Source organism: Panthera onca, chromosome F2, assembly GCF_046562875.1.
Source record: "Panthera onca isolate mPanOnc1 chromosome F2, mPanOnc1 haplotype 2, whole genome shotgun sequence".
In the NCBI taxonomy this organism is placed as follows: Eukaryota; Metazoa; Chordata; class Mammalia; order Carnivora; family Felidae; genus Panthera; species Panthera onca.
Genome location: NC_138356.1, coordinates 72,111,273 through 72,138,332, shown reverse-complemented (window position 1 = coordinate 72,138,332; position 27,060 = coordinate 72,111,273). Strand labels below are relative to the sequence as shown.

The 27,060-nt window shown below is 47.2% G+C and overlaps 1 protein-coding gene and 1 long non-coding RNA gene across 8 annotated transcripts in view; one reads left to right on the top strand and one right to left on the bottom strand.

Moving 5' to 3' along the window:
- CYRIB (CYFIP related Rac1 interactor B) overlaps positions 1-27,060 on the top strand; it is a 147,436-nt gene that overhangs the window by 26,121 nt on the left and 94,255 nt on the right. For 6 of the 7 annotated variants that reach the window (XM_060611330.3, XM_060611325.3, XM_060611323.2 and 3 more), the window contains exon 2: positions 16,831-16,883. The gene's annotated coding sequence lies outside the window, so the exon portion shown is untranslated. Of the gene's footprint in view, positions 1-16,822; positions 16,884-27,060 lie in introns of those variants that run through there. The other variant, XM_060611326.1, reaches the window with a different exon arrangement.
- On the bottom strand, positions 16,053-23,706 carry LOC132664531 (uncharacterized). Its single transcript, XR_009603753.2, has 3 exons — positions 23,331-23,706; positions 16,775-16,946; positions 16,053-16,320 (listed from the first exon to the last, which is right to left on the bottom strand). It is a non-coding gene; the product is annotated as an uncharacterized LOC132664531 (long non-coding RNA).

Sequence of the window (27,060 nt, the reverse complement as noted above, 5' to 3'; positions counted from 1 at the left end):
CAGATACATAGGAGTGAAATTTGCTGGGTTGTGTAGAGTTTTATGTTAACTTTTTGAGGACCTGCTGAACTATTTTCTGAAGTGGTTACACTAATGTTTTTAATTCCCACCAGCACTTTATGAGGGCTCCCTCTACCTGGCTTTTCATTCGCAAAGGCTGGTGGGTAGCAAAGGGGCTGAGCAGATGCATGCATGCACATGTGTGCTCGTGTGTATGCACCTACAGCACGTTTTAAAGAGACTGTTTCCACTACCTGTAACTGGCTGTAGCAGGAGTTAAAGAGAATAAAAAGTGTTCTCTTTTCTGGGCTTTGAAGAAAGAACTTCCAGCAGCTTCCCTGGACCCCTTTTCTTCCTTGCCCCAGTATAAGCCTCCGTAAATAGTCTGTTGGGGTTCTCGATCTGTGATCTTTGATCCTTCCTACATTCTCTTATCATCAGATTTCTTTTGAGCCGTTGCCAGAATTTGCGGCTGGGGCCTTGGGTGAGACCTGATTTTGGTACTTTTACTATAAGCAGAGAGACAGAAGTTCATGCCATGAGTGGAAGGCTTCGGTCCCCGTGCTTTTCTTCTTCACCCCAGCAGGTCTGCCACAGCATTAGAAGCCCCCTCCCGCCCCCCCAGGTCGAGCTTCTGCTTGTAAGTTCTGCTTTTCGCCCTCGTCTGAGCAAGTCTAGACTCCTCACTGGGTGCGGCTGGGGGCTGGGGAGCAGACGCAGAGGTTCAGCCTATAGATAGATAGACTGCTTAGAAGGGGTGTGGTGGAGAGGGCCCCTGGCCCTGCTGTGGGGTGCGTGATGCAGGGCGAGATCCAGACATAAAGTGTGGTTAGGGAGACCCCTGTCTGTTCCTCACTGACAACAGTAAACAGAACACAAGCTTAATTTTGGACAGAGAGCGTTAAAGGAATCCTGTAAGTATTACATAGTCTATTTATTGCTGTGTGTGGAAAAGAACCATATAGACTTTGGTGACTGACGTTAACTTCCATTGGATCCCGTGAGGAAAAAAGTAAGTAATTTTACAGTGATGTTAGAGGTTTTCAGTCTGAGGAGAAACCCTGCCATGGGCTTCTAGACCCATTCGTAGGTGACTGGGTTATTGTGCTGGACCCTGCTGGCCAAGGGGTGGTCGGCCCCCAGGCAGGTGATGCTGCACCCAAGGGGTGAGGTGTGGATGAGATGGTGTCAGCTGGCCTGAGCAGTTGAGGGGTTGATGGGTAGCAGGAGGGGAAAGATTCAGAGAATCTAGGGCGATGGCCTCGGTCAGCAGATTGGCTGAGGCCTAAAGCAGAGCTCAAGAGGGACTCAGCCCCTGTTCAGTGGAGGTATTACCGCCATTTTTGAAAATGAAGAAACAGGCTCAGAGAGGCTAAGTATCTTATCCAAGGCCACACAGTGAGTGAAAGGAACAGCGAGAAATCCAACTTCCAGGCTGTTCCTGAAATCACCTTTACCTTGCAAGATGCTTTTTCTTTTAATTCTTTTTTTTTTTTTTTACATTTATTTATTTTTGATAGAGACAGAGCACAAGCAGGGGAGGGGCAGAGAGAGGAGACACAGAATCCGAAGCAGGCTCCAGACTCACAGCTGTCAGCACAGAGCCTGACATAGGGCTCGAACTCACAAACCGCGAGATTATGACCTGAGCTGAAGTCGGATGCTCAACCGACTGAGCCACCCAGGCGCCCCAACAAGATGCTTTTTCTTTAGAGATTAACGAGATAGATGCAACACAACCCTTTGCCGTGAACGAACGTCCTCATGACGACTTGCTGGGTCCAGGAGAGGGTAGACATTTTCACAAAGACATTTCACCACCTAGGTCTCCACATTAGGAAGTGGAGACTGCCTGTCATTGCACAACCAGCTCCTGTGACTGTCTGTGTCACCACTGTTACGGGTGGTAGAGAGGGTGAGAAAGCCACACTAAGTCTAAGGCTGCCAGTAACCACAGGAGCCCCGTTTTTCAGATGAGAAGTCGTGCAAAGAGCAGAAAATACATATAGAGTTTCCCTGTGGCTTACATAGTTTTAAGTGATGGTGTGTTAACTAGCATTGTAATGAAGTAAAATGGAGGTGAAGTTATTTATAACTTTGTGGAGGGGGAAGCAGAGAACCCGGTGTTTGCCCTGGCTCCTGTGCCTCTAGGCGGGGTGACCCCAGGTGTCAGTTCACTTCTTGGAATTTCAGTTTCCACTTCTGTAAAATGGGAAGGTTGCCCCAGAAGATCTCTAAAACCCATTTTGGCATTAACTCTGCACACTGTGGGGATAAATACTGTCAGTTTACATTTAGTCCAGAGAAGTTTCATGCGTGGATATTTTTCCCTATGGCCTTGGATGAAATTTACACAGCTGGCCGGTTTCAGTGGGAAACGACCCCCCCCCTTAATTTACATAACAAAGGCTTATGTATCCCAGAGCATCTTCATGTTGGTGGGTGTTAGAAAGCTTTGGGGAGGGTTTTGATAACTTTTGAAGGGTAGAGGCTGTGTTTATGAGGTTCTATCAGCATTAACTCCCTCTGCATGAAAAGGGGGGCTTTGACCTCAGTGGAGGGGCTGCAGGTTACAGAACATGAGGGGAGCGCCTGGGTGGCTCTCCCCTGCTCGTACTCTCTCTTTCTCTCAAAATAAGTAAATAAGTTTAATTTTTTTTTTTTTAAAGTACATGAAGGACATAAGCTCTTGTCCTCAAAGAGCTTTTGACGTCGATTGGAATTGTAAAAACACCTACCTTGTGGAACATGACTTATGAAGCAGACTGTGCAGATGCCCGTGGAGGAACAGGGAGCTGTCTTCAGGGCCCAGGGGCCTTGTAAGTGGTGTGAAAGGAATCTACATCACAATCCGGAGGCACTGCGAGGGGCCTGTGAAGGATTTGCACGTTAGAACAGGCAGTGTGGGAGGTGCGGACAAGAGCCTGGGGTCTGGGGTCCACAGAGAGAGGGATGCTCTGTGTGCCCCATGCAGAAGGCCGAGGGCCCGGAGCCAGCTTCCCTGGAGGCCCTCAACAAGCCACTGCGTCAGGCCTGAAAGGGCAGCCGGGGCAGGAAGCAGGGCCTGGCAGCGACTGACCAGCAGGTCTCGTAAGCCCACCGAGGATGTTGTGCATCAGGTGCTTTAGGCTGCAAGTGACAGAAACCCAACTCAGGCCAGCTTAGGTTTAAAAAGGATAATTTCTTGTGTCAAGTAGCTAAACAGGCCTGGCTGATCCAGGGGCCGGGTTTTGTCTGTCTCTTGGCCCTCCACCCCTTCTTCCTTGTTTCTTAGGCAGACCCTCTTTTCCAGACAGCAGGAGCCAGCCGGCGGCAGTGTGGGCCCAGGCTTATGTCTTCTCATGTTGACCACCCCACGGGGGAAACCAGGCATCCTTCTCGCAGCGTCTGTAGCCCGAGTGCTAGAGAAACCTCTTATTAGCCACTCAGGGTCACATGCCCATTCTTGAACCTCAGGAGGACTCCCATGGCTGGTTAGGGTCACCTGCCTGTTCTGGAGCCAGCCATGGGTTCTAGAAGATTCTGTGCTTTGACCACTCTCCCCTAGCTAACATACTGGCCCCAGGAACGTGTAGAGGGGAGGGCTGCGGATGCCCCATTGGAAAAGTGGGTTCTATTACCAGAAGGGTTGTGGAAGCCGGGCAGGCAACACGTCAGCTGTGCATTGCCGGGGGCTCAGCATCCACTTTGCTTTTTGCCTGGTTAGGGAGGCTTCTGGTGAAGTGACGACCTGAACTTGGATGGAGTGAGTGGCCTAGAGGGAGAGAGGTGCGGTGGTTCCATGGCCTGTCCTCAGTGCCACATGAACCAGTCTCTTCCTCCCTGTCTCTCTCTTCTTCTGGCAGACATTAAGGCCTTGTCCCTCCTCTAATCACCCCCAAATTTTGTGTGCATTCTTCATGCCCCTCACCTGTGCCCAGGGGTGATGGTCAGAATGTTTAACCCACCAGGGTAATTTCTGGAAGCCTGTTTTTAATCCTTACCTTGCTGGATCCGGGGTGGGGGGGGGGGTGTCTGGGAGCGCTGGGGGGGCATAGAGGCACTGAGGGTAGGGCTCTGGGCAGCAACCAGTCCCCACCCCGTTCCAGATATTTCTTATTTTATGGGCTGATACAGCCATGCCGGGGTGGAGCAGGGGCGCACTTCCTGCTTGTCTGACAGCTTCTGGGGAGGGGCTGGAGTAGTGTGGTCCTTGCTTCCATCCCCTCCCCCAACCCCTGCCCACATTCATACCCTCAGGTGAATTTCAGTGAGCCTTTCTCGGAGCGAATATGCCATTGATTCTTATGGAGGTCGATTGAGAAAAGCAGGGGTGATTGCATTGGAGATGGCAGCTTTCCCCCACTCACCCCGGGCTCTTGGCTGGCGCTGTGCGGTTGCTCAAGATCGACTGCCCTTTCTCTGAGGTTCTCCCAGGCCACCTCTGCCCACACTACTCTCTTTGCATCTTTTTTTTTTTTTTTTTTCTTCCTGTAGACAGTTCAGGTTTATAGGCCTTGGAGAGTGCAAATATTTGATTTTAATTAAGGAAGTCTGGAATGAGGAATAGAAAAAAGCTACTTCTCACTTATTTCTGGGGGCTCTGGCAGGGCGGGGTGGGGATGGGTCTGGTGCCTTCAGACACCTCAACAGCCATCTGGTCCTCCAGGGGGGTCCAGGCACCCAAGAGGAGGGATCAGGAGAGGAGCCGTGAGGTGGGCCAGCTGGCCCAGGGTGGCCCCAGGGGAAGAGACGGGGGTAAATAGGGCAGGAGGGTGCACACTCTGAAAGCTCTTGTGGGCCAGAATCTGGAGCACAGAGAAGGTGATGAACAGTGTTAGCGCTTCCTGCTGGCTGACCCAAGGTGCCCATCTGGTGTCTTTGATTGATCTCAGCTAATAATCCTCACCACAATCTTGAGTAATAAAATTATCATTCCCATTTTATAGTTGAGGAACCTGAGCCCAGAGAGGTTAAGAAATCCATCTAAGATCACCCAGCTGCCAAGTGGCAACCCAGGTGAGTCAAGACTTCAAAGCTGTGCTCAAACTGCCCCTCCACCATATAGTGCCCAAAGGGTGTTCTTAGAAGAGCCCCCAGACTGTTTTGAGGATAGGTGGGGTCCTAGAACTGAAAGCCCTAGAATACTGAGAATTTATCCGGACTGGCAGCCTGCATATTGACCAAGAAAGGGAGAAAAGAAAAAAGCGTATGTGTTGTGTGTGTGTGTGGAGTGAGGGTGGGGGAAGCAGTGGGGCAGCAGCCTGGGGTATCAGGAAGAGGAAGAACCCAGGAGCCCAGAGTTCCTGTCCCAGCCCTGCCCCCAGTGTCATGGGGCCTTGGGTGAGTCATACCATCTCTAAGAGCTGGTTTCCTTTTCAGTGAAATGAGGGTAAGAACCACAATAATAGCATTTATTGTGGGCTTCCTCAGTGCCAGGACCAGCCCTGAGACACAGGACCAGCGTGGACCTCAGCATCTGCCCTGGGGTGCTCAGGGGTTAGTGGGCAAGAAGCACACCCTCCACCCCACCAGTGCTGCACATGAGACATTAGACAGGTTCGTCCTTGGGCCGGTGGGTCCTGGGGAACCAGAAGGTGCTCTTCAAGTTGGGATGTGAGGAGGGGGGCAGCTTGAAGGGCCCTGCAGCCTTCTCAGTGCTGCCCCCGCAGCAAGGGGAAGGAACCATTAAGAAAGGGACTTCTTGGAGCGCCTGGCTGGCTCAGTCGGAGAAGCTTGTAACTCTAGATCTTGGGGTCGTGAGTTTGAGCCCCACACTGGGTGTTAAAAAAGGTGGGGAGGACTTTTTCCTGCAGCCTTAGGTAGTATTTCTTTCTGTGGGTGATCCTTCTCATCTTGGCTGCATATAAGAATCCCCTTCTCAGGGCACCTGGGTGACTCAGTTGGGCATCCGACTCTTGACTTCGGCCCAGGTCATGGAGATCTCGCGGTTCTCAACAGTGCAGAGCCTGCTTGGGATTCTCACTCTGCCTTCCTCTCTCTGTCCCACCCCCCTCAAAAACAACAACAACAACAACAACAACAACAACAACAACAACAAAACTTTAGAAAAAGAATCCCCTTCCCAAGCATTCAGATGAAGAATACTGAGTCCCCAGCTGCGCAGCAATCACCTGAGAGCTTTTTGCAAACACCAGTTCCCAGTCCTGGGGAACACTTGGTTTTTGAAAAGCTTTCAGGGTGATGCTGATTTGCAGCTTGCCCCTGGGGGGGTACATACCGCCCATTCCTGCCGCTTGGGGATGGATTCCTTAGGGCCTGGGGAGGGGGGCAGGCTCCAGAGAGCACCTGCTGCCCTGGGGTGGGGGTGGGGGGCTCCTTGCTGGCAGCCTACGGGAGGGAGCAGGTGCGTAGGGGGCTGTGTGCTGTGAAGGATGTGCTCCAGGGTGGTCCCCCCCAGCACTCTCTGCTCCACCTGCCCCATGTCCCTGGTTCCTCTGCACTGCCTCCTCCCTTCTCTGTGACCAGCCTGGATCCCTGCTCCTGGCTCTGTGTAGGGCCACGCTCAGGTGAGCTGGCTCAGTGTCTCCTAGATACCCAGTGCCCGCTGCCCCAGGGCGCCTTCTGATGGGGCTTAGTGACAGCCCTCGACAGGCCTGGGACAGAAATCAAGTCCTGGCGAGCCCAGTGGGACAGCTGTGGCAGTTTAGAATCTGAATTTAAACCTGATGCGTATTTTGAAGATCTGGTTGAAATGATTCCCATTCATGTGCTTTTGGGGTTCAGAGCCAAAAAAATTTTTTTTTAGCATTTTGACATAGATTTGGTTTACTTGCTTCTAAAGAAATCCTATTTCTTGAAGTTCAGCGGGCCAGCCACTTCCTGAACATTGTCCCCTAGTAAATTTGGAAGGATTACAGATGAAGAAATGTGTTTCCCCAAGAAGGTGTGACACATTTGTAAATGAGGGAGTTGGTCCAGGATTTGGACCAAGGTCTGTCTGACTTCAAAGCTCATTCGTCTGCACAGCAGTGGACCCTGGTTCTGTGTATGTAACACTGGAGCTGAGCTGCCCAGTGCAGTAGCCACTAGCCACATGGGGTGATTTAAGTTTAAAGTAATTAAAATTAATTAAAATGTAAAAACTCAGCTTCTCAGTTCACCGAGCCAGAAGGCAGGTGCCAAGTAACGACGTGTGGCTGGTGCTGCCTTACGGGACGTCGCGGATGTTGCCGAAAGTTCTGTTGGACAGTGGTGGGCTACAGGGACCAGTTGGCTCAGATAGGGCTCCGGGCCCAGCCTGGATGTCTGAGCACAGTTAGCGGAAGGAGCAGTGAGCAGGCTGTCTGACCTCACTGGTATCCCCTGCTAGAGTGACCAGCCATCCTGCTTTGCTTGGAACTGAGGGGTTTCCTGGGACTTGGGACTTTCCTTGCTAAAGCTGGGAATTTCCCTGATAAACGGGGATGCCTTGGTCACTCTCTTCATGACCCAGTTTGCATGTACGTGTCACTGCTATGCCCGGGTCCAGGACATAAAGAATTTAACAAAGAGTCACTCAGAGCTCCGAAGTGAGCTAGCTGAGTCAGTGATGGCATCATTCAGGTATAGTGAGAACAGTGATCTGGGAAAGGGAGCATCGGGGTAAGGTGTACCCAGCAGGGGCCCCTGTCTACACTGAAGGCTCTCTGAATGGGGACTGAGAGTGGACATCTGGGAAGCAGGTCACCAGGTGAAGGAGTCTGGAAATGGGAGGAAGCTAAGTGATTGTCCCTGGGTAGGGAGTAGTGGGAATACTTGGGAGCCAGTTGTGACTCTATAGAATCAGGGAGTTAGACCAGAAGTAATATTCTGCACCTCAGGGCTCCTGGGTGGCTCAGTCGGTTAAGCAAGCATCTGACTTCGGCTCAGGTCATGATCTCACGGTTCGTGGGTTTGAGCCCTGCATCAGGCTCTGTGCTGACAGAGCCTTCTCTCTCTAGGAGAGAAGGGAGGAAAGGGAGATGGTAATTAGGAGACACTGTTGCTGACTGTCCCAGGCCTGGAGCCTGGAGGAAGGTGTGCCCATGTGGCATCTCATAGTCCTTCAAGAAGGAGAGTTACAGCCTCCGTGAAAACAGTGTGCTTTATTCCTCCAAATGTTAGTATGGCAAAATATTTGAAGTTAAGCTTGGCTACTTTTGGGGGGGCAGTTTTTGTAAACTTGGGGTGGACCCTAGAATCAGTTATGTTATCTCAAAAGAACCCCAAATATGCGTGGGATTCATATCTCTGGGCATGCACTGCAAGTCAGGAGGATTTTGTATGTTCCCTGTGTTAGGACTGTAGAAAGTTGATATATACTTAACTATGCTTACGTGCATGTGGATGCATGCAGAACCTTCGTGTATAATCCTTAATATTTGAAGCACATTCTTGGGGATTAGGCATATGTCTGGTTTTGCAAATAAAAGCAATGCTGCTGAAGATCGTGGGTCCTGTTGTCGGGTAAGATTGCCATAGGTAGTTAGCGATAGTTGTGATTAGGAAATTAAAAACACCTGAGACTATGTTTCAAGGGCCATCTCTGCCCATATATTAGCTGCTTTTCTGGACTGCGTACTTGGCAAATTAATAATAATAATAATAATAATAATAATGATAATGATAATATGTAGTGACAGAGTCATGGAGAACCTGGTTAATAGAAAAGATTGTATTCTGAATAGATCCAGGAACACTTTAGAAACTCCAGCATAGGGGAGGGCTCTGGAATGGTCCTGGGGAGATGGCACCCGCCATAGCATGAGTCTGGGAGTGTGTCCTCTAGGGATCCTCTGTAGCTCCATTACAGTGGGGGTTCCAGACATGGCAGTTTTTCCAACAACAAAAATGAATCAGCCAGGACAAATTGGAATCACTTGTGTGAGGCCTTCACAGGACCCTCTCACACTAGTAATTCAGTGCTTGGCCAACCAGAGGGTTAAATGAAAACGTGAGTTACACCAGTTTTAATATTCAGGTACTATCCGTGTCTAGCTATCTAAAGTACTGTATACACTTGATCATACAGAAACTAAAATTAGTTCTTCTACTAGTGACACAAGGTGCCGACCGTCAAGGTGCTTATGATCTCATTGAAAGAGCCAGATGTTGGGAGCTAATGCAAATGGCGGAGAAGGAAATGTCAAGTTCAGGAGATAGAGTTGAGGGAACGATGGACGTGAACTGCAGTTCTTCCCTTAACGTTGTTGTCCCCAACTATCACCTCCCCATTTCTGCTTCTCGTTCAGGCTGGGTGTCTGGGGCTGCCTCTGTGACCCTGTCCTTTGTGTTTCTTCGTCACCCCGTGGCTGCTCTGTCAGAGCCCTGGTGTTGCAGGAGCCAGTCCGCGTGCTCCCCTGAGCATGAGGTCTTTCGAGAGGGCCTCTCTGTCATCTTCTCCATCTCTCTTGCCCGTTTGACTCTTCCTGGCCGGTGACAGTCATCCTTAGGTTCTTTTTTTGTTTTTTGTTTTTTTTTTAAGTTTATTTATTTTGAGAGAGAGAGGGCTGAGGGAGCAGAGAGAGAGGGAGAGAAAGAGAGAATCACAAGTAGGCTCTGCACCATCACTGTGGAGCCCGATGCGGGGCTTGAACTACCGAACCGTGGGATCATGACCTGAGCCAAAGTCGGACGCTTAACCGACTGAGCCCCCCAGGCGCCGCCAGTCGGCACTATATTCTTACTGAGCAACCAAGCTGTTACTAGCCAAAGGCCCTTGTGTGATCATGTTTGACCTTGTCTTAGGGCTGCAGTAACAAAATGCCACACACTGGGTGGCTTATAGACTACGGGTTTTTCTCATCGGCTGGAGGCTGGAAGCTGGTGATTAGGGCACCACCATGGTCAGCTGAGTGCCCTCTTCTGGGTCACAAGATTTCTCCCTGTGTCCTCATACGGTGGTAGTGGTGAAGGAGCTCGCAAGGTCCCCTTTTACAAGGCTACTAGCCCCATCCATGAGGGCTCCCTTCTCATGACCTGAGCTCTTCCCAAAGGCGCCACCTCCTAATACTGCCACATTGGGTGTTGGGATTCCAGTGTGTGAATTTTAGGGGAACACAACCTTTTAGACCATAGCACTTGTTAGTGACATATAATATACACATAAAGAAGTGCACATCATGATTATTTTTGTACGTGGTTTTTTGTTAATTTTTTTTTAATGTTTATTTGTTTTTGAGAGACAGAGAGAAACAAAGCATAAGCAGGTGAGGACAGAGAGAGAGAGGGAGACACAGAATCCGAAGCAGGCTCCAGGCTCAGAGCTGTCAGCACAGAGCCCGATGCGGGTCAGATCATGACTGAGCCACCCAGGTGCCCCTGTATATGTTTTTTTCTTTTTTTTTTTTTATGTACGTGTCTTTATTATTTTTGTACGTCATTAGTTTTGAGTCCAGCTGATTTAAAACCTGACAGAGTAGATGTTTGGACACGGAAGGCATAGGGATGCAGGGTGTAGCTTGCTCAGGTACAAGCAACAGAAGGGTTATTCTGACCAGTGTGAATCCTGAACTGGGGACAGCAAATCCTCCAGCACAGCTGCTGGTTTCCTGTCGTGGCACAGCGTGAGGAGAGGATGAGGACAGACCAGTTTCATCTGAGCAGGACAGAGCCAGAGGTTCGGACATTTTCATAGAGAAGAGCTCCTTGTTTGGGTTAAGAAATAACATTTTGTTTTTTAAAACAGATTTGTGGTTTCTCAGAACTGAGGGGTGATGTGAACACGTGGAACGGTCACCTTCCTGGGGCGCCTGGGTGGCTCTGTCAGTGAAGCATCCGACTCTTGGTTTCAGCTCCTCCAGTGATGCTCTCACGGTTCGGGAGGTTGAGCCCGACGTTGAGCTCTTCGCTGACGGTGCAGGGCCTGCTTGGGATTCTCTCTCTCTCTCCCTCTCCCTCAACCCCACTTGTGTGTTCTCTCTCTCTCTCTCAAGATAAATAAACTTTAAAAAATCATCTAGCTTAGTTCTATTTTTAATTTTTTGAGGAGCTTCCACAGTATTTTCCAGATGGGTGATGGGCATTAAGGAGGGCACTTGTTGGGATGAGCCCTGGGTGTTATATATATGTAAGTGATGAATCACTGGGTTCTACTCCTGAAACCAATCCTACATTGTATGTTAAGTAACTTGAGGAAAAAAAAAAAACAACCCACCAAGGGGCACCTGGGTGGCTCAGTTGGTGGTGAAGCTTCGGACTTGGGCTCAGGTCATGATCTTATGGTTTGTGAGTTTGAGCCCCGCATCGGGCTCTCTGCTGTCAGCACAGACCTCGCTTCAGATCCTCTGTCTCCCTCTCTCTCTCCCCCCAGCTGTCATGCGTGCTTTCTCTCTCTCAAGAATAAATAAACATTAAAAAAAAAAAATCACCTTCCTAACTCAGGTTCAGGGAGGCAGTGGTAGGCCAGTTGGATCAGAGACCATTTGTAACTAATTGCCGTGTTAGCGTTTCCAAGTAACTATGGAAACTGCTAAGCATTAACAGGTAGCTTTTTCTGGGCCCCTTGAATAGGTAGATAAGCCAGCTACCTGTGCAATGATCATATTTAATTTTTCCCCCACAAAATTATAAAAAGAATTGGTTTGCTTAAAAGTCTGTTTTAATAAGTGTGTAAAATATTGCCCTAATTTTTTTTTTTACATTCTTGTTAAGCTCTCCAAATACTGTCAAATGGGTTGCAGCCTACTTGAGAAGAATTATCATGAATTCTGAATAATAATAATTATTATAAATAGCTCCTCTTCATTGAGTATTTGGTATATATTAGCCACTGTTCTGGGGGGAAAGTTTTATTAAATAAGTGATTAAGGGTTGTTGGAAATATTACAGAGCTCTTGTAATTGAACAGGATTATGGGTATACGTTAACAATTTTATTACCAGAGATAGAATGAATCATGGCTAAGAAAAAAACAGCAAGTGATAAACAAGCCAATAAAATTACAAGATGAATTCACTGCGGAGAAAGAGTAATTATTTCAGTTATTTTTTTGTGCTTAATTAACATTTATTAAGTGTCCTCTGGGTCACAGGCACCGTTAGGTACTTTTACATCTGCTATTTTATTTAATTACGAGGAGTTCTTCACTTCCAGATAAGATTTCCCATGGGCTTCCTTTGACTAATGAGTTATTCTAAGCCGGTCCTGCTTGCACATTAAGTCACCTGGGGAGCCAGAAAACCACGGTGCTGGGGTTTCATCCTTAGAGAGTGTTTGATTGTACAGGGTTGGGACCCAGCAGCAGGGTTTAAAAAAAAACTTTCCGCCCTCTCCCATGAGCTCTGGTTACATCAGCCGGGGTGAGAACCACTGTGTTACACTATTCGAGATGTTATTTCAACTGCAGAAAAATATTGACTTAAACTCTTGAGCAATGAGTTTGCTAGACCAGGTGGAATAAGTAAAACACCTGTTTTCCTTTTTCTGTTTCCTATGAGCTGGGACGTGGGAAGTGTCAGAACAACTGCTGAATGAAGCAGGCTTGAAAGTGTTGCCCTAAATGTCTCCGACCCAGAATGTCCCGGTGCACTTAACGTTTCCCCGGGTTGTGCTCTGCGGCATTTATCATGCCAGTGACTTGCTTAAGGTTTGGGTTTTTTTTTTTTTTTTTTTTTTTTAAGGAAAAAATAAAAAAGACTATTTAGGGAACTTCTACACTAGAGGTTAATTCCTTTTAATGAAATACATACATATATACAGAGAACAGATCTGTGAATAAAAAAAAATTAAAGACACGGAGAATTATGAGGAATTCTTTTGTGGAGGGATTATAGGTTGAAATGGCGTCTTTCAAGATCGTCTCTGATGTCTTTGATGTAAAATGGTTTAACATCAAAACATTAAAAAAAACCAACAACGAAGGAATCAAGTGGTTTGGGGAGCTCAACTTTTCTTTAAACATTGTTATAGCCTGAGATCACATAATGGAGAGTTATCCTAAAAAAATGATCCATAATCGAAAACATACCCAGTCCCTAAAATATCCATGGTCATCTTCACAAATAGATTTGCTTCAATGGGAAATTTTAGTCCTGCCTAGAAAAACCCAGGGATCTTATGGTGTAATTGGTGGAGGGGGGGGAAAAAAAAGCTTCCATTAGTTCTGTCAACGTTAAACATTTTCCCTGAAAATAAATTAACATTTCTGGTAGAGCCTTTCCCTTAAGAACGTTGTGGCCTTACAGGGCACCTGGGTGGCTCAGTCGGTTGAGCGTCTGACTTCGGCTCAGGTCATGATCTCACCACTCATGAGTTTGAGCCCTGCGTGAACCTGGAACCTCCTTCAGATTCTGTGCCTCCCTCTCTCTCTGCCCCCTAACCCACCCACATTCTGTCTCTGTCTCAAAAATAAATAAACATCAGAAAAATTTTTTTAAAAATAATCTTGTGGCCTTTTTAAAATATTATGTTGCATTTGCTAAGACTTGGGCAAGTCAGTCACTCTTTTGGACCTGGGATTCTTCACTGGTATAACGAGGGGATCGTCAGTGTCCAGGTGGGGCTTCACTCAGCCCCCAGATTCGTCTGTAGAGCAGTGGGGGAAAGTGTCGAGGTGGCCCCTTGGGGTCTGTAGGTCTTCTAGCCTGGCCCCAGAGCTGCTGGGGGAGAGGGGGCATCTCGATGTGTGTTCATTTGCAGAAAGAGAAAATCAGTTCAGTCCTGTATGCATTTTTGAGGACCTACTATGCATCAGGCAGAATCCCAGGTGCTGGGACTAACAGGGTGACCAAACTCAGTGTTAGCCCTCAGGTAGCTTAAAATGACCTGAAGGAGGCAGAGACACAGGTAATTCCAGCATTTCTTCAGCTAGCTCAGGGGCTGGGTGGGAAAAAGGGGTCGGTGGGAAGACAGACTGTATGTGTGAGGTCTGGGTGTTTGTTTTTTTTTTTTTTATTTTTTATTTTTAGAAACAAATGACAAATAAAAGACAGTTTCCTCTTTGAATCACTCTGTCCAGCCACTCCTGAGGGGAAAAGAAAGAGGAAGGAGAAGGGCCCACGTTGGGTGGTTGGGACTTCCTTCGTGCCCTGGAGTGGACCCAGGGGCTCCTGCATGCTGATGAAAGGGCTCTCAGGGCAGGAGGACCTGAGGTCTCAGAAAACCACAGAACCAGCCCTTAGGGGACAGAGGGACCTCAGGAGGTTACCTAGTCCAGGGAAGTTACCTTGGCAAGCCCACCTGCCTGCATATCCAGGTCTGTATATCCTACATCTTCTCTTCCTGTCTCTTGTCCTTGACCATGTGAACCAGCAAGGAACCAGCAAGTTAGCCTGCGGGCCTTTGCATATGCTGTGATTTTTTTTTTTTTTTTTGACAGAGAGAGACACACACACAGTGTGAACGGGGAAGTTCCGGGCAGAGAGAGGGAGAGACACAGAATCCGAAGCAGGCCCCAGGCTCTCAGCTGTCAGTACAGAGCCCGTCGCTGGGCTCAAACTCACAGACTGCGAGGTCGTGACCTGAGTCGAAGTAGGGCGCTTAACCTACTGAGCCACCCAGGCACCTGCATGTGTGGTCAATTCTGCTTGGATCCCCTCCTATCTGGGCTGGGCAAAGTCTAACTTGTCTTTTTGTTTTCAGCTTAGATATCACCTCCTTGGGGAAGCCTTTCTTATACCCAACACTTCCCATCCCCTGCTGAGTTAAATACCCTTTTCTATGATTGCCCAGCACTGTACCCACCATTGTTGTAACACTTTTTCATACTCCATTGTAATTGCTTGTCTGCCTGTAATTGCCCCACTAATCCATGAAAGCTCCTGGCTGGCTGGGAAGATTTAATTCCTGGAATTAACTCCTTGCCACATGGTCACATGCTTGGCCCATCATAGGCGCTCAGTAGCTAGTTCTTGAGAAAATGAGTATTCTCACTTTACAGCAGAGGCTACAGGAGCTCAGGGACGTTCATTGCCTTGCCGAAAGTCACACAGCTTTGAGAGACTGAGAAGGGACTGGAGCCCCATAGTGTGAGTCTAAAGAGGAGACAAGGCCAGCTCTGGTTTCTAGAGCCATAGTCCACGTTCTCTCTGCTCCGAATCATGGAAGTGAAAAAAAGCCACCCTTGTTTGGAGACGACCACTTTCCTTCTGGGGACCTTTATGCTGTCTCCTGGATTTTGTCCCTAGGTGATGTAATGGTCAACTTACTCTTTGTGTTCTTAAAAAACGGGTTTTGTGAGAGTGAGTTAGTGCCCCTTTTTTTCTGATTCCTGGGATTTTCCCAAGGTCCTAAAATGTTCCCAAGTGAACAACTTATTTCCATTTTCTATTTTGTGAATCTGGTAAAAAAAAAAAAAACTTGAAATAAAGAGAAAAAAGTCCTTTATGTAACTGGAAGACATAGCGAGAGGAGTCAGGAGAACTGTAGATGAGGGGTGTGAGTGTGTGTGTGCATGTGAGCCCCTGAAGGGCATGGGGCATGTTGTACATACTCAAGGACAGAGCTTGTGAGTATGCTTATGTGGTTCTTAAATTAAATCTCTTTCTTTGGCCACCAAGCAATTCTGTGATCATGATTTAAAAGGGGATTTTAGGGGCGCCTGGGTAGCTCAGTTGGTTGGGTGTCCAACTTCGGTTCAGGTCATGATCTCACAGTTCGTGGGTTCGAGCCCGCATTGGGCTCTGTGCTGACAGCTCAGAGCCTGGAGCCTGCTTCAGATTCTGTGTCTCCCTCTCTTTCTGCCCCTCCAATGTTTGTGCTCTCTCAAAAATAAATTTAAAACGAGGGGGATTTTAAGGGTACCTTGCTGGCTCAGTCAGTGGAGCAGGCTACTCTTGATCTCAGGGGTCATGAGTTTGAGCCCTGCGTTGGGTGTAGAGGTTACTTACAAAAATAAAATTAAAAAATAAAGAAATAAAAGGGATTTTAAACCATACTCATGCCACAGGGACAAGAAACTTGTGTGTGGGGTGGCGGGGAGGTGGGGGGGACAAGAGGAGAGATGGCAGGAGAGCACAGGTGGCTGACATGATCAGCCGGTAGTGTTCTCCTGCCACAATTGGGCTCAGCCTCCAGACCTTTTGTGAGTAAAGTGAGGCCAGTGGATCAGCTTCCTGTAATTCATCACCCGCCGAAAAGCAAAGAGAAAACACTAAGGCAGCTAAAGATTTAATCAAAATAAAGGCCAGAGAAAGGCAGTTTGTATCTCTTCCGTGCAATAATGAGAATGTCTAGACGCGGCAGACCGTGCTCTGACCCGCACGCTAAACGCTGGCGACTGTGTTCCGTGGGATATTGTTTGACTTTGGTTTTATGAAAACTCCCTTTGATTCATAAGTTTTTGCTGCTATAAGAGATGCTGAGGGTGATGGGGTTGGTGTTCTATATAAGTTTGTTTTCTTTCCTCAGCCGTGAAGAAACCTAAAACAGAAAGTGATTCAGGGATAGAATGATTCAGACCAGTTCGATCTCAAGTTGAGCTGAGCATTTTGCTGGGGCCCAAATACTCCTGTTGTAACTCAGACTTCCAGCATCCTTTAACTTGGAATTCTGAATTTGAAAAGGACAGCCTGGCCCCACCCTCTGTCCCCAGGACCACACAGTCTAGCCAAACTATCCCTTGGTCATAGGATTTTGGTTTGGGTCTTTGCTCTTTGCTGTGTAACCGTCAGCAAGTTACTTAACTTCTCTGAACCTCCATTTCTTTATTTGTAATACATACCACTATTTTGAACATTAAATGAGAAAAATATTTGTGAGACATGCTCTGTAAACCCTGATGGTCTGAAGAAATGGAATTGAGAGGGGTTATTTCTCTCACAGTGTCTGTAGTATGGGAAAGAATAATAGTGTCTAGGATTTACTGGGGGCTCACCTTGTGCTCAGGTCTCTTGTCGCGTGCTTAATTCTTGCTGTCACTCTGTTTTACAGGAGACGACACTGAGGCCTGGAATTTGAGCAACACGTTCAAGGTTACCAAGTTGGTAAGTAACAGCTGGATGTGACCGTGGCCATCTGCTTCCAAGCGTGTGCTCTTGACCACTTTGCTGTGAAGAAAAATTAAAGTGGATGGAAATATTAGGCCAGGACATGGATTTCAGTTTAGTAGAAATAAGAACCTGCCGCTCTGTTGAAGTTAGAATTCATGTGCTTTCTTTCGTTCACTCCACGAATATTTATTGAGACCCTACAAGGTTATCAGGTGAAAGTATTAATTTATTTTTATTTATTTATTTAAAATTTTAATTTAAATAAGAATTTTGGAGACAGGGGGCACCTGGGTGGCTCAGTGGTTGAAGCGTCCTGCTCTTGGTTTCGGCTCAGGTCACGATCTCACGGTTTGTGGGACCGAGCCCCGCGACAGGTTCTGTGCTGATGGTGTAGAGCCTGCTTGGGATTCTCTCTCTGTCTCTGCCCCTCCCTTGCTCTCTCTCTCAAAATAGATAAATAAAGCTTAAAAAGATAATTTAAAAAAGAACTTTGGAGGAAAGAAGATGCCCTCAGCCTCTTGTCATCAGTAACAGGAGTACAAGTTGACAGTTATTGAATGCTGTTGAATGGCAGAGGCTGTGCCAAGAGCTTTGAATTATCTTGTTTAAATTTCAAAAGAAACTTGAGGATCAAAGAAGAGAAGTAACTTGCCCAAGTTCACTCCAGTAGCAAGGGTCGTCTTAGTCCATTTGGGCTCCTGTAGCAGAATACCACAGACTGGGGGGCATTAAACAACAGAAATTTAATTCTCCCACTTCTGGAGGCTGACAAGTCCAAGATCAAGGTGCCGGCAGATTTGGTGCCTGGTGAAGGCCCACTTTCATTCACAGATGGCCATTCTTTTGCTGTAAACTCACATGGCGGAAATGGTGAGGGAGCTCCCTGGGGTCTCTTTTACCAGGGCGCTGATCCCATTCATGAGGGCTCCCTCCGCAGGACCTAATCACTCCTGAAGGCCCTGCCCCCTAACGCTGTCCTTTTGGAGGTTAGGTTTCAACACATACATTTGGTGGGGACACAGACAGCCCATGGGTGGAGCCAGTAATCGCATCCCAGTAGTCTGGCTGGAGAGCCAATGCACTTAACTGCTGGGAGGCCCCTCATGGAAAACCAGCTTGGGGCGCCTGGGTGGCTCAGTTGGTTAAATGTCCGGCTCTTGATTTCAGCTCAGGTCATAATCTCACAGTTTCATGAGTTCAAGCCCCTCGTGGGCTCTGAGCTGGTAGCGCAGAGCCTGCTTAAGATTCTCCCTCTTTCTCTGCCCCTACCCCGCTTGCACTCTCTCTGTCTCTCTCAAAATAAAGAAAATAAACTTAAAAAAAAAAAAAAGGAAAGAAAGAAGAAAAGAAAGAAATGAGCCTGGGTACCCGCTATCCCCGCCAGGTGCTCCCTTTTCTGCCTCTTCTGTCCCTTGTCTTCCTGGTGTCCTTACTACCCTGTGTTCGGCTGGCTGGCCCCTAGAGAGCTTTAGCTGTCGAATAGAGATCAGGTGGCAAGCTGTCGTGGAGTAGTCTCTCATGTACGCCTGTAACTTTTATTTTAATTGAGGTATAACTTACACACTGTGAAATGTACAAATCTATTTTTTTTTTAAAGATTTTTAAAAAAATGTTTATTTGTTTTGAGGGAGACAGGGCAAGTGTGCATGTGCCAGCAGGGGAGGGGCAGAGAGAGAGGGAGAGAGAGAATCCCAAGCAGGCTCCATGCTGTCAGCACAGAGCCTGATGTAGGGCTTGGTTTCGGGAATCGTGAGATCATAACCTGAGCTGAAATCAAGAGTTGGATGCTTAACCGACTGAGCCACCCAGGCACTTTAAGATTTTTCGGATTTTTAAAAAAGATTTTATCTTTAAGTAATCTCTACTTCCAACGTGGGGGCTCAAATTCCCAACCCCAAGATCAAGAGTAGCATACTCAACTGACTGAGCCAGCCAAGTGCCCCAAGGTTTTATTTTATTTTTTTTAAGCTTATTTATTTTATTTTTGAGAGAGAGAGAGAGAGAGAGAGTGAGCGAGTGGGCGAGGTACCGAGAGAGATGGGGGAGAGAGCCCTGCAGAGCCTGACACGGGACTCGAACCCACAAAGTGTGAGATAATGACCTGAGCCAAAATCAAGAGTCAGAGGCTTAACCAACTGAGCTACTCAGGAGCCCCCTCCCCGGAGATTTTATTTTTAAATAATCTCTACACCCAGCGTGGGGCTCGAACTTAAAAACCCAAGATAAAGAGTCATATGCTCTACCCACTGAGCCAGCCAGATGCCCCTTTATGAATTCTTAATATGTCACCCCATCTTGTCCCCACCTAGACAGGGCATTCAAGATTTTTCTCTCTCCAGGACATTCTCTCATGCCCCTTCACAGTGAGTCCTGCCCCAGGGCTAACCACTGTTCTGACTTACAAAAGTCCTGGATCCATCCTGTCATAGATTATTGCTTCACACTTCTCCAGATCCAAATATACTTGCTCAACAAAAACAAAGTACAGATAAAAATAACACTTTAAATAGCGTGGGTGATCCTGTCATTCCACCCAACAGGCGTCTCTTTCTTGGAGTGAGTGTGAATGAGACACAGATCTGCTGTTCCTTCTGTCACTCTTTGTTCCTGTGGCTTTTTGGAGTATGAGCATCTATGCCATCAAGGGTGTGTCTTGTATTTATAGATTTTAATTATCCTACAACGCAGCTCTGAAATCCAAGCTAGCTATTTCTTTCTGGTGCTCAACCCAAGACACCAAATCCAGTGCTGAAGGGACACAGCCTGTGTTGGACCTGTGTTGGGAGACGGTTTGTCAGTGTCCATTGTGAAGCCTTATTACGGGCTTTTCAAGGAGAATTTTGACTGCTTCCGGTGTTCATATCCATGCTGACTTTGGAAGCTTACCCTTGAGTAAGCCGCCACTGTAATGTGCACAGAACTCAAGCACGGGTAGGTGGTTATGTTACACTTGGAGACCTAGAACACTCTGCCAGCATGGGGGACTATGCTGATTTGTGTCTTTTGTGATATGAACGCAGAGTGGACTAAAATGTAAGACTTGTACCTAGGGGAGTTCATCAGAAAGGGAAGTCCTTTAGTGTCAGAGATGAAGAGAGAAAATTAAGTCAATTGGATATGTGGGCTGAAGTCATGACAACTTGTGGGGTTTTGTGCCCAGGAACAGGCCATAGAATCTGGGTGTTAAGGTTGAAATGTCACAGTAGGTCTAGAAATGAGACTTGGGTCCATTGTGAAACTGAGCACTTGAGAGCCTTTTTAAAAAGTATTAATTGATTAATTAATTTATGTGTGTAATTGTTACACTGTAGACTGTCCTCAAAAATAAGCACTGAACAATAATGAGATGCGAATACACAAGAATGGTAAGGAGGCATAGAAGAGGAACTAGGAGGATATTGCTTATGCCTAGACAGATGGGCTGGGGAAAGGCAGTATTCAAAGACATAATGACAAAAGAGACACGACTATTAGATATCCCTTCAGATCTTCTCCAGTCCTTAGGTTCCAAGAATTTGTGACCAAGTCACAAGAATCTGTGGCCCTCTTGCTGGTGGCAATATTCAGAGAGAGATGGCTGAGGCTCGGTTTCCACTGTAGGTGTGCATTGATGTGTGATATGTGTGACCAGGGTCCCTCTGGGGGGGCTTCTAAAAAAGAAGCCTTGCTTTGTAGCATTTGCTGATTTCTATGGTACAGATGCTTCCCATGTCCAGTTTCGAGCTACAAGCGTGATGTCCCTGAACCCAGAATCGGGAAGAAAGGTGTCCACTCAGCTCACCTGAGCTGGTGTGAGCTGGCTTCAGCACCCCAGTGGCTCTGATGTGCATTCTGTCTTTACACTGGGATTTCTGGGTTGTGCATCATGGGTGGGACTTACAGGAAGTAGTAATGTCATGTGTGATATCACAGGGGCAGGGAGAGCCAGGGGGACAAGACTAGAGCTCTGGTGCTCTTTCTTCCCTTGTATTTAAAAACACGAAACAACGTTTTGTGAGTATGGGTGGAGAAATGGGCATACTTGTCACACAATTGGGGACAGTGACGGTAAGGGCAATATGGCACTATCTGCGTTTTCTGAGTGCTTGGCCCTGCGATTTTACTTCAAAGATTTTATCCTGTCGTATCTTTCCTATAGTCATCCATGGGGTATGTGAAGATATGTGTAATGTACGTGCATTGCAGCGTCGTTTGTAATAAAAGCAAGATCGAGGAAGCAGCTGAAATGTATGTTGGCAGGGGATTGATTCAATCAGTTACGGTATGTTCTTACAGTGGGATACTTGGCCACTGTTTAAAATAGAAGGTCATGTGTGCTAAGAAGCTGTGATCTCCAGGATACATTCTCTCTCTCTTTTTTTTTTTTTAAGTTTATTTACTTATTTTGAGAGAGAGAGAGAGAGAGAGAATATGAGTGGGAGGGGCAGACAGAGGGAGAGAGAGAATACTAAGCAGGCAGTGCAGAGCCCAATGTGGGACTTGATCCCACAAACCGTGAGATCATAACGTGGGCTACAGTCAAGAGTCGGAGGCTTAACCGACTAAACCACCCAGGCGCCCCTCCAGGATACAATCTTAAGTTAAAAAAAAAAAAAGACAAATGCAGAAAAGTGTATGTGATATGTTCCCACCATGTGTGGGGGGTAAAAAGTAGGAGATACAAGTAAGTCCACACACCTCATGTGCTTGATTACGCATCGATTATTACTGGCAGATACCAAGAAGGAGGTGGTTGTGGGGAATACTGTTCACCTCTTGGGGGAAAAGGCTACCGGATTGTGCTCTAGGGCAGATGGAAGATGTCTTGTTGTGTATCTTTTCTATTTTCTGAATTCTTTTTTTTTTTTTAATTTTTAAAACGTTTTAAAAATTTTTTAGGGGGGGGACAGAGAGAGAGAGAGAGAGAGAAGGAGAATCCTAATCCTAAACAGGCTCCACACTCAGTGTAGAGCCTGACTCAGGACTCGATCTCACAACTCTGAGATTGTGACCTGAGCCAAAATCAAGAGTCAGACACTCAACCAACAGAGCCACCCAGGTGCCTCTATTTTTTTTTTTTTTTTGAATATTTAAACATGAGCATATATTATTTTTTGTGTTAAAAAACAAACTAGTTAACAAAAACTTCTCTTTGGGAGCTTTCAACATAAAAGCCCCTCTCATTTTTAGAAGAGATTAGCGGTCTTCTCGGGGTCGCTAATTCCCAGTGTTTACTGAGCATATGCTGAACGACAGGTACTTGTGGTTTCAGGCTCAGTCCTCTCGAGCCGGTACGCCTGGGTCTCCCTGATTGTAGGCTCTGCCTGGATCCTAGCAGTTGCCCAGTGAACTTGAACTTGTGATCATAGTCATAGTCGCATTTTCAGGAGAAGGGAAGTGAAGTCTTTGTGCAAAGTCAACAGCACTCTTTCAAGTGTTTTTAGAGCAGAGGTGACCCAGCTGCTTCCGAGAAATCCAGACTACCTGGAAGGGTTCTCAAGCCTTTCGCCCTCCTGCCACTCGACCCTAGCACTTCTCTTGAGACCACACGGAAGTTTTTGTCAGTGTTAATTTTTCCATCTGTAGTATTCTTTGCCCTGGAAACTTGGAGCTGTATTTGTGGACCAAATGAATCGCTGATGTGTTTAGAAGCAGCAAAGACCCAGGAGAATTTGTTTGCGGTATCCTTTTCTGATTCATTAAGTATCTTCCCAACTTCTGTTATGTACGCATTGTCAGAGGTCTGAGGGACACTGGCTTTGCTCCCTTACGAAGACTGGCCTTCAAGGCCTTTCTTAGCAGAATAGATGTTCCCAGAGGTTCTTTTATTGTTGCCAGTGTTGTTCCCTGCGGCCATATTTCTAACCCAACCCATCATGCAGTGTTTTAGGGAACCAGACACGTGCTCTCTTCCCTCTCCCTTATCATTTGGTAACAAATGTGGTAAACAGGTTATTCATCTGGAGAGGGCTGTTGTTACAATGTTGTGCGATTTGATCAACAGTAATCCAAACAGGCAAGAGGGCTGGAGTGAAAACTGAACGCTGTGTAGCATCCAAATCACAAAAACTGACCTGAGAGTTATTTAAGAGGGTGACATCGTCTGTAACATTCAGATGAAATTCTTGCCAGTGAGGGCTGTTGGACATTGGCACTTTGCCGTCTCTCGAGATGCTGTGTTGTGGGCTTGTTCAGAGAGTGCCCGTAAGTGCTTTAAGTATCACCGCCCGTGTGTCATGTGGGTTGTAGTGGGTTTGGTTTACTGGGAGCTGGATGTGTATCAGCCGTGTTCTCTTGACTCCCCAAATAGTAATTCTGTCTCTGCTGCCTGAATGCAGATGCAGGGTACGTTTAAATGCTCTTTCTTGTTGGAGGCCTTTCCTGGCTCTCCCCCCGCCCCCCCCCCCCCCCCCCCATGTTCCTCTTGTTCCATGTCGTACTTAATTAAAGCAATTATCTTACCGGCTTTAAATAATTGTAGCTGTTTGTAGCTGTCTCCACATCGCACTGAGTGCCAGGAAAGGTGGCATGGATCATCTCGCTTCCTCTGTGCATAGCCAGCGTGCAGCCTATGTCACAGCCCTTCGGATTTCATCAGTCAGGACTCTTTTGACCTCAAAGCAGGACCCTGACTTGAACCGGCTTCCCCAGAAAGGGGATTTATGTCCTTGAAAAGTCTAGGGATGGAAATTAACGCATGGAGGTTTCAAGGGTGTTGCTAAGGCTTACATAGTTTTTCTGCAACCCTCAGCATCACCTACCGTTTCTTTCTCGATTGTGGTGGCAAGACGGCTCTCAGCAGTTCTGGCAGAAGGGAATAAAAAGGTCACGTTTTCAACGGTTAGTTAAAGAAAAAGTCCCCGAATTGAGTCTCTGTTTCTGATTGGTCTTATCTGGGCAACATGCCCCTCGGGAACCAATCCCTGTGGCTTAAGAGAATGCGATGCTCTGATTGGCCATCCTGGATCGAGTGCCCGCCCCCTGAAGGAGCTGAGGGTAGGGTCTGCACCCCCCTAGAGCACAAGGACTGAGGTGAGGGGAGGTGGGTGTTCCCCAGGAAAATCTGGGAACCGTGTGTGAATGGGGGCGGGGTGGGTAAGTAAGAGCAAGGATGTCCAATAGAGTAGGTTTTTAAGGGGTGTTTACTCAGTGAATGAATTAACAGATGAATGAGCAAACGGGAGCGTGCTGCTGATTCTGTGAGCTGGTTTATACAATACCCAGAGTGGGGTTTTAACAGATGGAGCCTTTGCAGAGAAGGAAGGATAAAAGAGAGCCTGGAAATCAAGTCCTGTAAGGGTGACAGTAAATTAGCTGAAATACTTAAGAAATAGGAGACATATGAGAGCTGTTTCCAGATGTGTGAAGGGCATTCCTAGAAATGGAACCTTTGCTGGGTCCTTGCTTTATGTCTAAGGCACTGGGGCTAGTTGTTTGGATTGGTGTCTCCCCTCTTTTGTGTTCACTTTATTGTTACTGGACAGTTTATTTATGTTCACTATAGAAAATCTGAAAATTTACACAAAAGCGAAAAATAAATATCCTCCCATAATCTTATCATCAAAAGCTAATTGTTATTAATATCTTGCTATATATTCTGTCAACCTTTTCTCCCTCTGTGTAGCTGTGTTAAAAAAAAATTGTGAGCCACTGGGTGGTTCAGTCGGTTAAGCGTCTGACTTCAGCTCAGGTCATGATCTCGTGACTTCAGCTCAGGTCATGATCTCGTGGTTCTTGAGTTCGAGCCTCGCCTGGGGCTCTGTGCTGACAGCTCAGAGCCTGAAGCCTGCTTCCAATTCTGTGCGCCCCCCCTGCCCCTCCCCTGCTCACGCTCTGTCTCTGTCTCAAAAATAATAAACATTAAAAAAAATTCTTATTTAATCTTGATAATGGTTATTTGTCAGAGAAGGGATCTGTGGCTCAGACCTAGGCACGGGAGTCCTAGGGCCAGAATTGAGTCCCCAGGTGCCAGCCTCTCATTTCTGGGCGTTGGGTTTGCCAGCTTCATAATCAGCAGTCTGAGCACTAATAGGGCTTTACTACTGTTCTCTTCTGAGAATCCTGATTTCGTCACTTTGTGCATCCACTCACTCCTTCACCCATGTGCTCAGGTGATCTTTCACTGAGTGCATTCTGGGTGCTGGGGCTGTACCGGTGAACGAGGCAAGGCCCCTACCCTCCTGCAGCCGACTGTGTAGCTGAGCTCCACCTCACCAGGAAATGGTTAGGTCAGCAGCAGCTAGGGATGCGCGGGGACTGCCGATTGCTCTGGTCCCCGTCCCCAGCTTCTGTCAGGAAGCTACCAGCAAAGCAAAGAGGAAGCGTAGCGGCTGGAAGGCCTTGTTGATATATGCCCTCTGCCCAAGCTCCCTTTCCTGAAGGGAATGGCAGTATGTTGAGGGGTGGGAGGCTCGGGGTACACATTACCTGTCCTCGCCCTCCCAGGCCTAGCTCTGCTGGGTGATCTGCAGTTTGGCCCACATTGTGTCCACGTGATGATCCCGTTTCCTGAACCTCAGACTAGAACTCACGATATGAAACAGTGTTAGCCAAAAGAAAGAGGCACATACCTATTTCTGGAATGCAACCTTGGGTGTGTTTGCATGGCTCTCCTTGCCCAGGAAGGTAGGTATTAATATGCTCATTTGGCAGGGGAGGACGCCGACGTCCAGCTGGATCTGTGATTTGAGCTCAGGCCTTACTGATGGCTCTCAGCCCCCTCATCACATTCCTCTGATCCAGATACATCTGGAGTGTAGGGTTTTAAAAGGTTCTGAAATTCCGGGTGATATTGTTAGTTTCATTCCATTCACCTATTTAAAGAAGTATTTATTGAGGGCCTGTGTCCAGAAACTCTCTTAAGCCTGGGATGCTGGCTGACCAAGACCAGTGAGGGCTCTTGCTCCCAGGAAACTTGAAATCTGAGTTAAATCTTCGGAAGAGTGATGATGTTTCTGCATAATCTCTTGCTCGGTGATTCATTCAGCCATGCATGAGGATGTGTCAGTTAGGGTGCTTTGAGTTGTAAGCGACAGAAAGCCTAGTTCAAACTGGATAATTGATGGGAGCAGTTGAGTGGTTCACATAACCAAAAGGTGAAGAAGTGGGATAGGTTTTGGGTACGCTTTGATCAGGGCTCTGGCTTCATTTCTTTGTGATCCTCTGGGCTCTGCCCTTGTGTCTGTTGGCTTTGTTCTCAGGTTGACTCCCTTCATAGTAGTGAGAGGGTTGCCAGCAGGGCTTCTGTATTGTTCCAACGCCAGCAGACCTCAGGAAAATTAGGTGAAAATCCAGGAAGTGCAGAGCAGAGCTGTCTAACGTGGTGGTCTGGCTGCTGGTACTTCTCAGCCCATGTGTTTGTTTGATCACATCCACGGGGGGAGAGCTGCCATCTCTCCCCAGGGCCATAGCACAAAATTTCTGAGCTCCCTTCTGGTTGGGTCATCATCTGAGGATGATCCATCTCAAACCATCATGGCGGCGGAGGAAGTAGGATAACATTGATTGCCTTAGATCAGTCAGGCCCCATCCCTGGAACTGGGAATGAGGACCGAATGACGGAAGGATGCTGCTTGGTGGGAAGAAATGATGTTGAAGAGGCAACTACAGTCTCTCAAGGGGGGCAGTGTGTAGGATGTGGGCACGTAGGAGGAACAGCAAGGTCCCTTCTCTTAAAAAAAAAAAAAAAAAAAAAGAAAAGGCCTTTCTCTTAAAAAGCTCCACATTGTAGTGAGCACTCTGAGACTTTGGCAGCGATCAGAGGAAAGGCATTTACTACATTTTTTGAACGCTAGGCACTTTATACGTTTTCCTCAGTTAGTTCTTATACTGTCCCTGTCGAGTAGGTATTTCCATTTCACAGATGAGCAAACAAGTTCAGAGAGGTTAAGTTGCTTGCCAACAGCCACACGTCTAAGAGAGTGAGGTGTTTTGAGGCTGTGCATCCCACATTCCCTACTTCTCCTTCTTGTGACGGTTGCAGAGCAAATAGATCGTTAACAGGGACCCTACAAAGGTTTGTCTAATGACTCCTCTACAATAAGCAGGGCCTTGGGAGTAGTTACCACTTTTCATTTCAGGCTTTTATTAACGGAATTCTGCCTGCCTTTTTTTTTTTTTTTTTCTTTTCCTTAACTAACTCTAGATGGGAGGAAAACTCTCCCAGGTCCAGATAAGCAACCTATAATTGAAT